Genomic DNA, 10093 nt, shown 5'->3' with positions numbered 1-10093 from the left:
CTTATCCTTGCACCTGGGAGGCAACATACCAATCGTGAGTCTCTCTCGCCCCCACAAAACCGCCTATCGGTGCCCCAGAACTATTGCTCTGCTCTTCTCCAACCTTCACTTCTGAGCAACAGGAGCAGGCTCCGTGCCATAGGCCTGAAACCCATTGCTTCCCTCTGCTAAGTCGTCTTCCCCACAAGTATCCAAAATTGACTTCAATGAGCCTGACGTGATTTGAACAGGCAACCTTCTGATCTGGAGTCAGACGCGCTACCGTTGCGCCACAAGCTCACGGGGAGCTTGGGACCTCTATTCATGCTTAAGGGAAGTGATCGCACTACAATGATTTTACGTCTGCGGAACAACGGAGATCAACAGTTCAGTCTGTTCTGTCTCTCCCCCTCTCCTTCTGTTTCTCGAAACAATTTCCAACTCTACCTCAATAAAAAGCTGAAAGAACTGTGGATGCTGTATATCAGAAACAAAACACAAACAGTAGTTGCCGGTGACCCTTCCATAGAACTGATGGTGATTGGGAAAACGTTGGTTTATATGCAGGAGATATTGTGGGAGGAAGGCGGATGCAGTAAATGATAGATCAGGACAGAGCCCAAAGCGAGGGAAGAACTGTTGGACAGGAAAGGGAGTTGATAACGTTCTGTGTGGGAGGGTGAATGGAGACTGTTCGTGGCAGTCATAGGTAGTGTGTAATGACAGACTATGGGATAACAAGGCTTGGTGTGTGTGGTAGGGACGAGGATACTATGGATTTCAAGCCCTAGAATTATTGAATTGGATATTGGGACCGGAGGGATGTATGGTCCACAAGTGTAATATCCGGTGCGCTTCGTCCTGCTGGTGCTGGGCTTCGCTGGGACAATACAGCAAACCTGAGACAGAGATGTTGGTCAGGGAACAGGGTGGGGTGTGGAATTGGCAGGCAACTGGAAGCTCAGGGTCTTTTTTTGCGGGCAGAACGTAGATGTCCTGTGCAGCAGTCACCCAGTTAATGCCTCGGTTTCCCCAATGTAAATGAGCCCATATTGTGAGCAGCAAATGCAGTCGACTGGGTTGTGGGAAGTGCGCGCCTATATTGGGAAAAAAAACTACCCAGGTAAGTTTGCGCTACACCAGCTTCCGGGTCCGCTCCGCGCTATTTTCGAAAAAGATATTGAAATTTAAACCGTGAAACAAACAGTGCCAAACAGCCCTTACCTGCTCCGCGGAGAGAGTGAGGATTGTTCACTCGTTTGTGGGTGTTGGGATGATTGCTTCTGTGGTTAAGTATTTGGTTTGCGTGTGTTGTTTTTCTGTCGACGCTAGTTTGAAGTTCCCCATTGACTGTTCGCTCTACTGTGACATCTAGGAATGGCACTTTGTTGCTGTTCTCCTCCTCTTCAAACCAGGAGTCCCCCTCAAGCCACAGTCTCACCACTTGGAACACCAGTATACAGACTAGTCAAAGACCTCCACTGAAGACTAAAACACCAAGTCGAAGACTCACGCCACTCCAGTTACTCCATCCAAGAATTCTTGAACACCAAATACAACAAGATAGAAGAGGATGGAATAATACTGTCCTTTGGCATACAGCCGTGTTCACATCCATTAACATCAACGTGACCAAAGAAAACTGAAGACACTACTTGAAGAACCAAAGACACAAACACCAAACAGCACCAACGTCATCAGCAAAGATAACACTGTCAAGCTCGTGGAGCTGTGCCTTACCTCCCACTTCCTATTCAGTAACAAGACTAACAAACAAATCAACGGAGCACCCATGAAACCACCAATATCAGGATTCCTAACAGAAGCAATAATGCAGAGTTTCGAACAAACAGCCCTTCCAAAGATCCAACCCAAACTTTGGGTCGGCTACAGTGATGACACTTTTGTCACCACAACGTGAAACAACTTAGAGGAAACCTACAACACCATCAACAATCTCCTTAGTGGCATAAAATTCACAAAAGAGGAGAACAACAAAAAGTGTTGTTGTTCTAGATGTCACAGTAGAGCGAACAGTCAATGGTAAATTCAAAACAGCGTCTACAGGAAAACAGCACACGCGAACCAAGTACTTAAGCTGCGGAAGCAATCATCCCAACACATACAAACAAATCTGCATCAGGATGCTATTTCAACGAGCTACTTCACATTGCAGCACCCAGGAATGACGAAGATCAGGAAACAACGATACAGCGCATTTAAGAAGAATGGATAGTCTGCAGACCCGGGGAAAATTGCTTCCCTGACCGGGAATCGAACGCGGGCCACGGCGGTGAGAGCGCCGAATTCTAACCACTAGACCACCAGGGAGACATAGACCTGTTTTGTAGCTCTGCTAAAAATTGCCTCGCTGCCTTGGAATCGAACCCGGGCTGCGGGAGGAAGAAGACTTTCACCGGTCCATCCATCAATGTAATTTTTTTGTATCCATTGCTCCCGATGCGATCTCTATAACATTGGGGAGACTCGAGAGTCAAGTCACTTCTCCCGGACACCCGCACCAATCAACCCCATCGCCCTGTGGCCTAACATTTCAATCCACCCTCCCACTCTGCCAAGGACATGCAAGTCCTGGGCCTCCTTCACCGCCGCTCCCTCCCCACCGGAGGCCTGGAAGAAGAACACCTCATCTTCCGCCTCAGAACACTTCCACCCCAGGGCATCAATGTAGATTTCACCAGTTTCCTCCTTTCCCCTCCCCCAACCTTACCTCAGTTCCAACCTTCCTGCTCAGCACTGACCTCATGACCTGTCCTCCTTGCCAATCTCCCTTCCCAACTATCCGCTAAACCCTCCTCTCTGACCTGTCTCCTCTATCCCCACCACCATTCACCTATTTTACTCTTTGCTACCTTCGCCCCAGCACACCCCCCACCCAAATTTATCTCTCCACCCTGGAGACGTCCTGCGTCTATTCCTGATAAAGAGCTTTTGCCCGAAACTTCGATGTTCCTGCTCCTCGGGTGCTGCTTGACCCGTTGTGCTTTTCCAGCACCATTCTGATCTAAACTCTGGCTTCCAGCATCTCCAGTCCTCACCTTTGCCGACCCAATAAACCCAGTGTGCCGATTTCTCATCAACAAATTGACACAAGCAGACACAACTTGTGCAGAAACCCTAGCCACATTACCTTACATTAAATACATCTGTTAAATGGTGTCCAGACAACTCAAACCTCTCAGCATCATGGTAGCCCACAAATCTACCAACACACTTGAACAGCGGCTAATGAACCTGAAATACCCGATACAAACAACTAGCAAACGAATGTTAGTTACAAAATATCATTCAAGGAAATATACACATGAACTCTGCCGCACAGTTATCTGTTGAAAATGTGTTGCTGGTTAAAGCACACCAGGTTAGGCAGCATCCAAGGAATAGGAAAATCGACGTTTCGTGCATAAGCCCTTCATCAGGAATGAGGAGAGGGTGCCAGGCAGGCTAAGATAAAAGGTAGGGAGGAGGGACTTGGGGAGGGGCGATGGAGATATGATAGGTGGAAGGAGGTCAAGGTGAGGGTGATAGACCGGAGTGGGGTGGGGGCGGAGAGGTTAGGAAGAAGATTGCAGGTTAGGAGGGCGGTGCTGAGTTGAGGGAACCGACTGAGACAAGGTGGGGGGAGGGGAAATGAGGAAACTGGAGAAATCTGAGTTCATACCTTGTGGTTGGAGGGTTCCCAGGCGGAAGATGAGGCGTTCTTCCTCCAACCGTCGTGTTGTTATGTTTTGCCGGTGGAGGAGTCCAAGGACCTGCATGTCCTCGGTGGAGTGGAAGGGAGAGTTAAAGTGTTGAGCCACGGGGTGGTTGGGTTGGTTGGTCCGGGCGTCCCTGAGGTGTTCTCTGAAGCGTTCCGCAAGTAAGCGGCCCGTCTCCCCAATGTAGAGGAGGCCACATCGGGTGCAGCAGATGCAATAGATGATGTGCGTGGAGGTACAGGTGAACTTGTGGCGGATATGGAAGGATCCCTTGGGGCCTTGGAGAGAAGTAAGGGAGGAGGTGTGGGCGCAAGTTTTACATTTCCTGCGGTTGCAGGGAAGGTGCCGGGAGTGGAGGTTGGGTTGGTGGGGGGTGTGGACCTGACGAGGGAGTCACGAAGGGAGTGGTCTTTGCGGAACGCTGATAGGGGAGGGGAGGGAAATATATCCCTGGTGGTGGGGTCCGTTTGGAGGTGGCGGAAATGACGGCGGATGATACGCTGTATACGGAGGTTGGTGGGGTGGTAGGTGATTTCTCCAGTTTCCTCATTTCCCCTCCCCCCACCTTGTCTCAGTCGGTTCCCTCAACTCAGCACCGCCCTCCTAACCTGCAATCTTCTTCCTAACCTCTCCGCCCCCACCCCACTCCGGCCTATCACCCTCACCTTGACCTCTTTCCACCCATCACACCTCCATCGCCCCTCCCCCAAGTCCCTCCTCCCTACCTTATATCTTAGCCTGCCTGGCACCCTCTCCTCATTCCTGATGAAGGGCTTATGCCCGAAACGTCGAATTTCCTATTCCTTGGATGCTGCCTAACTTGGTGTGCTTTAACCAGCAACACATTTTCAACTGTGATCTCCAGCATCTGCAGACCTCATTTTTTACCCGCACAGTTATCTGTGGCAAGAAATGCTGGGATGAGATAAGGAAGATATTTTCAGCCAAAAAGAATCGACACTGAATGGTCAACCATTTACAATCACCCTTTGTTAGCCCAGGATGGAAGATCCGAAGGGATGAACAGTTTTCTTATTTTCGGAAGATTCACAAATATGAGACTGGGTTTTGGTGTTTGTTCCCTTTCCATTCCCAGGATCAGTGGGTTGGGGCGGTGAGTTGGGGAAAGTGAAATGTGCCCGTGAGCAGCTTGTGGGGCTATTTCAGCTTCCCCTCCTCTGACAGCGCTGTGACGTGACTCTGATGTTCTCAGGGACACTTACTGACGTGAGACAGTGAAAAGTGTCTCGTTCCTGCAGATCAAGAATTCAAACCGGCTTCAGGACAATGAGAAAGATTAATTGGGGTGTGTGAAGAAGCTGCGAGCTGCATTTCAAACAGTTAGGTGGAGTCAGATGCGTCATCCATTGCGCCCCGGCCCTGTGCGTATCTAACGCCACCATGCGGCAGAGTTCTGACGTCAACACGGACATGCGCAGCAATGGGAACAGTCACAAGGTCAACAACCAAAGATAATCACCGTCACTGCTTCCCTTCCACAGTCCCAACTTTGTGAAGCAGTATCTTTCACTGGCAAAGGAAACACCCTTGTCCTCAGGTGCCTGCTTCATTTCGATCACGATTTCCAGCCCCACTGTTCTAGTCTCATTTCCAAACACTTGGCTCAAAGCCTCAAAAGAAGCTCTGCGGGTATCTGCTTGTTCCACCCGAACAGACAGTGGGTTGCAGATTCCCACCAGTCCCAATGTGAGTGAAATATCTTTCACCCTCCACTGATTTGAATCTTAAAGAAAAAACCGGGGAACAGTCTCCCTTTCGTTTTGACGACATTTCCAATTTTGTAGTCGGCAGGGGTCACACCTGCGTGGGGAAACCGCAATAGATTTCACGTCCGTCACATTCACCACTCTGCCCACGAATAAAGACCCACACTGACAGCTTCATTTCCCAGGTCTCTCTGCCTGTGGAGCTGAGAAAGAGTGAATTATTGCTGGGTTTGTTTGAATCCAATCACTTCACAGGTTACGAAAGGGTTAAATGTCTGCAAATGGAGAGTCTGGTTGTTTCACACCGAAAGATGAAATGAACTTTCAGTTAAAAGCAAAAACAGAAATTGCAGGAGCAACTCAGCAGGTCAGGCACCATCTGTGGAAAGAGAATCAGAGACAATATTTCAGAACTCTGTTTTCTCCCACAGGTACTGCCAAACCTGCTGAGTTTCTCCAGCAGTTCATCTTTCTGTCTCGGATTCTCAGCATCCGCAGTCCTTTTCATGTGCAGGAATGAGAATCATTTCAATTTCCCAAAAAAACGGCAGAGATTTCAAGGCATTTGGAAAAAAAAGTAAAAGTGACATTAGGAAGAACATTTTGGCACAAGGAGTGGTTCGGATGCGTAAATCTCTGTCTGACTGTGACAAAGAGGCAGATTCACGTACACAAAAGGGAATTCTGTGGTCATGTTCAAAGTAACAATGTGGAGACTTACAGGGAGAAGGTAAGAGAATGATACGAATAGAGACTCTTATTTACTTGCTGTGTAGAACCAGCAGAGCTAAGGTGGGTCTCCAAATGCGCGTGACACGTGTTGTGATTCAGAGTGAACTCACAGTTCGACCAACGGAAGGTGGGAATTTAGAAAAGTTCATATTTACACAGTCTCCTCACATCAACGCAACAGCAAAATGGTTTAATAATCCGCCAATGCAGAGAACCCGGTTCCTGGAGATGGGACAAACTGCTGACTCAGGGCTATCAGTCCACATTGCTCTCTTTGCCACCAGTTCAGAGGGAGAACATTGGAGGGCCAAAGGAGTGAATAACGATCTGTGTGGGAGGGTGACTAACTGTTAATGGAGACTGTTGCTGGCTAACGATTAGTCGTGTGTAACAGCAGAAGATGTAAAAATAAGGCCTCGTGTGGGTGTGGTCGGGGTCAAGGGCATGGGGGAGTTCGGGTCCGAACAATATTGAACTCGATGTTGAAGATTTGATGACTATAGGATCTCCAAGTAGAAAATGAGGCGTTGGTCATCAATCAGGGGCTGAACTTTGCTGGAACACTGCTGCAAGCCTGAGACAGAGAAGTAGGCCAGGGTACAGGGTGGAGTGTTAAAGTGACAGGCAACCAGAAGCTCAGGGCCTTATTTTCGGCAGAACCGAGATATTCTGCGAAGCAGTCACCCAGTTTATGCTTCATGCTCCGTTGGGGAAACGACACTGTGAGCAACGAATGCAGTGGACTAGTTTGTGACAAATATGCAGGTAAAGTGCTGCTTCACCTGGAAGGTATGTTCGATCCCTTGGATATTCAGGATGGAGCAGGTAAATGGGCAGGTGTTACACATTCGGCAGTTGCAGGGGAAAGTGCCTTGGGACAATGGGAGGTAGGTGTGGGGTGTTGAGAGTGAAAGAAGAGTGGACCCGAGGTGTAACCCTGCCCATTTACCTCCTCTCATATATAAATCCGTGAAGTTGAAAGAACACTCCATAGAATGATTCAGTACCACGTGACTCATGAACTAATTCGTATTCATGTTCCGGGGCCAGCGCCATTATTGCGTCACAGCAGCTGCAGGCCATCACCAGGGGCTCGCCCTGTGACGTCATGGTGCGACTGGAAGTCCCCGGGACAGTTTACCAAAGAAACCTCCCTGTGGGTCAGGGCAGCCCTGCATCGGGAAGCACTGGGATGGCTAACCACTATCAGTTTAGATGGGGAACACATCTCCACATTACACAGCCTCGAGGCAAATTTCCCTTCCTTTGACTTAAAGTTCAAGAGCACTCAAACCGCAATTCCCAAGGTACGTTTGGCAGAATTCCTTCCAGGTGTTCGCTAAATATATCTATGAGCACTTTGTTAAAGTTTGAACATTGCGAGTGTTGAAATTTTGTGCTTTTGAGCGAAATCACAGTTCGGAAAAACAGAATGTGGGAATTTAGACAGAGTTTATATTTGTACAACGGCGATATGTCTGCGGGTGTGTGATGGGAGCATCACCCAGGAGGGAAACCATCTCTCCTATTCACTCAATGTCGTCTTTAGCAACTTTCCCGTCTAACGGCGCACTGTTCTGCACCTCGCCTTCTCATCTCTTTCACAAAAAACTTCGACATAAATATTTCACATTGATATACTGGCCCAATGTGCACAGTTGAGATGACAGCCTCGTGGAGGTCTGACTGGTCTTCTGTTGTTCTCTGTATCCTGTGTTGAGGAGGGCAATGCTCATCACTGGTCACTCCGGTGTTACAGAAAAGTTTAGAAACAAAATGTTTTAAATTTCTACCAGTAGAGAGGACCCGGGACAAACAGCAGCAGGGAGACAGAGTGAGAAGCAGCTGTTCTGGAAACTCTTTGCCGCTTGCAATTCTCAGAGCAATGTCAAATGTATTTCACACTGAGCAAGACTCAGCTGGCTGAAGAGGAACAGCGGGGGTGCTTGAGCAGTGTCTGTGTTGCTCGTTGGTCTCTGGGTATGATTCGCGGTTTGGGTCTTCTATTGTGCAGGTTTGCAGGAGATCCAGGGTTCGAATCTCCGATGAACCTGCGTTTCCTGGTTTGTGCAAGAGTGCCTGCTTAACTTTCTCAAAACCCACTTTCGCTAAAGTAGGTTGGGCTGCTTGGAGTACAAATTGAGCAGAAAGTGAAATGATGGAATGTTGCGCTGACGTCAGTGGTGCCGTGTTTAGGGAATGTTAGCGATGAGGGCAGGTTGAAAAATTGGGACAGCTCTCCTCGGAGATCAGAAGTTTGAAATCTGGCCTGGTTGAAGTTTTCCAAGTCATGCGGGGTCCAGACAGGGAAAGTAATGCAGTTAAAATGCTCCCACGCCTGAAAGGATAGGCAGAGTTTTAAAGTCATCAGGAAAAGAACTAAAAGAGAGACTAGGAAGGTGAGGTTAGGATCAGCAAATCTCCTGACATTGACAAAGAGGCAGATTCAATAGACGCATAAGGTAATTCGCTGGTCATGTTTAAAGTAACAATGTGCAGAAATACACGGAGAAGGCAAGCGAATGATACGAATAGAGACACACGTTTACTTACTGTGTCGAACCAGCAGAGCGAAGGTGGGCCGCATGGCCTCCGTCTGCGCTGTGACACATGCTGTGATTCAGTGTGGAATCACAGTTCGACCAACACAATGTGGAAAGTTAGAAAAAAGTTTTTATTTACACAGCCTCCATACGTCTGCGCACCAGCATATTACACGACAGCAGTGGAGGTCATTGACATCAGTCTGGAACGTGCATGCCGCGTGCCAGATGAAAAGCTGAAGGGACCTGGGGAAAACGGGAGCGGGCTGGGCCCATAACGCAGAGGTCGATCGATTGAAACCATCCTCTGCTGTTGTTCGATGTCTCCTTGAGCAGCTTCCTTTTGTAATGGTGCTGTGCTCTGTTCTGTATCTGGCCTTTGCACCTACTTCCTGAGTGTCTGAATGCCCTGTATCATACCGATACACTCGCGAACCTCACACGCTTCAAGTAACATGCTTTTGGAGGTCTGATTCGCAAAACCACTTCTCTGAGATGCCAATGAGCTGATAAAGTTGAAACACATGCCTTGCAGTTTCGCCCATTCCCTGCAGTAATTCGCCACGCCGGGCCGGACGTGAATGACAAGACGATCAGCATGTCAGAAATTGTATCACCATTCAGACACAGTCCCTTACTATTAGGACAGATATCACTGATTGTGAATCACCTCAGAAAGAGACAAGTGGCAGACAGTCGCGGTGGACTCGATGGGCTGAACCGCCTCTGTCGGCGGGAGAATTGCAAGTAGAAACGAAATGGTTCAATTATCCACCAGTGGAGACAGCCCGGTTCCTGGGGACGGAACAAACAGCAGCGTCCTGGGAGCAGGGAGGCAGAATGAGAAGCAGATGTTCTTGAAACTCTCTGCTGCTTGTAATTCTGGGAACAATGTACAATGTATTTCGGACTGAGCAACTCCCAGTTGCTTCAGGAGCTGAGTGTGCGCATGGTTCTTGGCTCGTTGGTCTTGGGGTATGTTGCTAGCTTTGGGTTTTCCAGCTTATACAGACGGGTGGGAGGTGCCGGGTTCCAATCCCAGGCGAACCCTCATTTCTTAAATTGACCTGAGCAAAGATGCCGGATCAGTTTTCTCAAAAAGCCGCTTTGTTAAATCAGATCGGACTGCCTGAATTAGGGATGGGACAGAGGTACCATTGCAGTGAACACGGCGAAGGGAAACACTTGCTCAAAGTGAGAACAAGTCTTGCAGATTTCTCGCCAGCGCAATCTGAGTCTGAATGAATCCTCCACCTGTATTACGCTCAATTCTGAGGGTGATACTTCAGGAAGCGGGGAAGTGAAGTGATTGCAGACGGCACTGAACAGGTTGAAGTGAATGGTACCGTGTACGAGGAATGTCAGTCATGAAGGGAGATTGGAAAGTTAGGGC

General features: G+C 48.6%; 2 non-coding genes across 2 annotated transcripts; both read right to left on the bottom strand.

The window, feature by feature from the left end:
• Positions 1-207: 207 nt before the first annotated feature.
• On the bottom strand, positions 208-279 carry trnaw-cca (transfer RNA tryptophan (anticodon CCA)). Its single transcript has one exon. It is a non-coding gene; the product is annotated as a tRNA-Trp (tRNA).
• Positions 280-2238: 1959 nt separating this feature from the next.
• Positions 2239-2310, bottom strand: trnae-cuc (transfer RNA glutamic acid (anticodon CUC)). Its single transcript has one exon. It is a non-coding gene; the product is annotated as a tRNA-Glu (tRNA).
• Positions 2311-10093: the final 7783 nt, after the last annotated feature.

This window comes from Hemiscyllium ocellatum (assembly GCF_020745735.1).
Source record: "Hemiscyllium ocellatum isolate sHemOce1 chromosome 27 unlocalized genomic scaffold, sHemOce1.pat.X.cur. SUPER_27_unloc_8, whole genome shotgun sequence".
NCBI lineage: Eukaryota > Metazoa > Chordata > Chondrichthyes > Orectolobiformes > Hemiscylliidae > Hemiscyllium > Hemiscyllium ocellatum.
The sequence above is the reverse complement of the archived record's forward strand: the minus strand, read 5'-3'. Positions and strand labels throughout refer to the sequence as shown.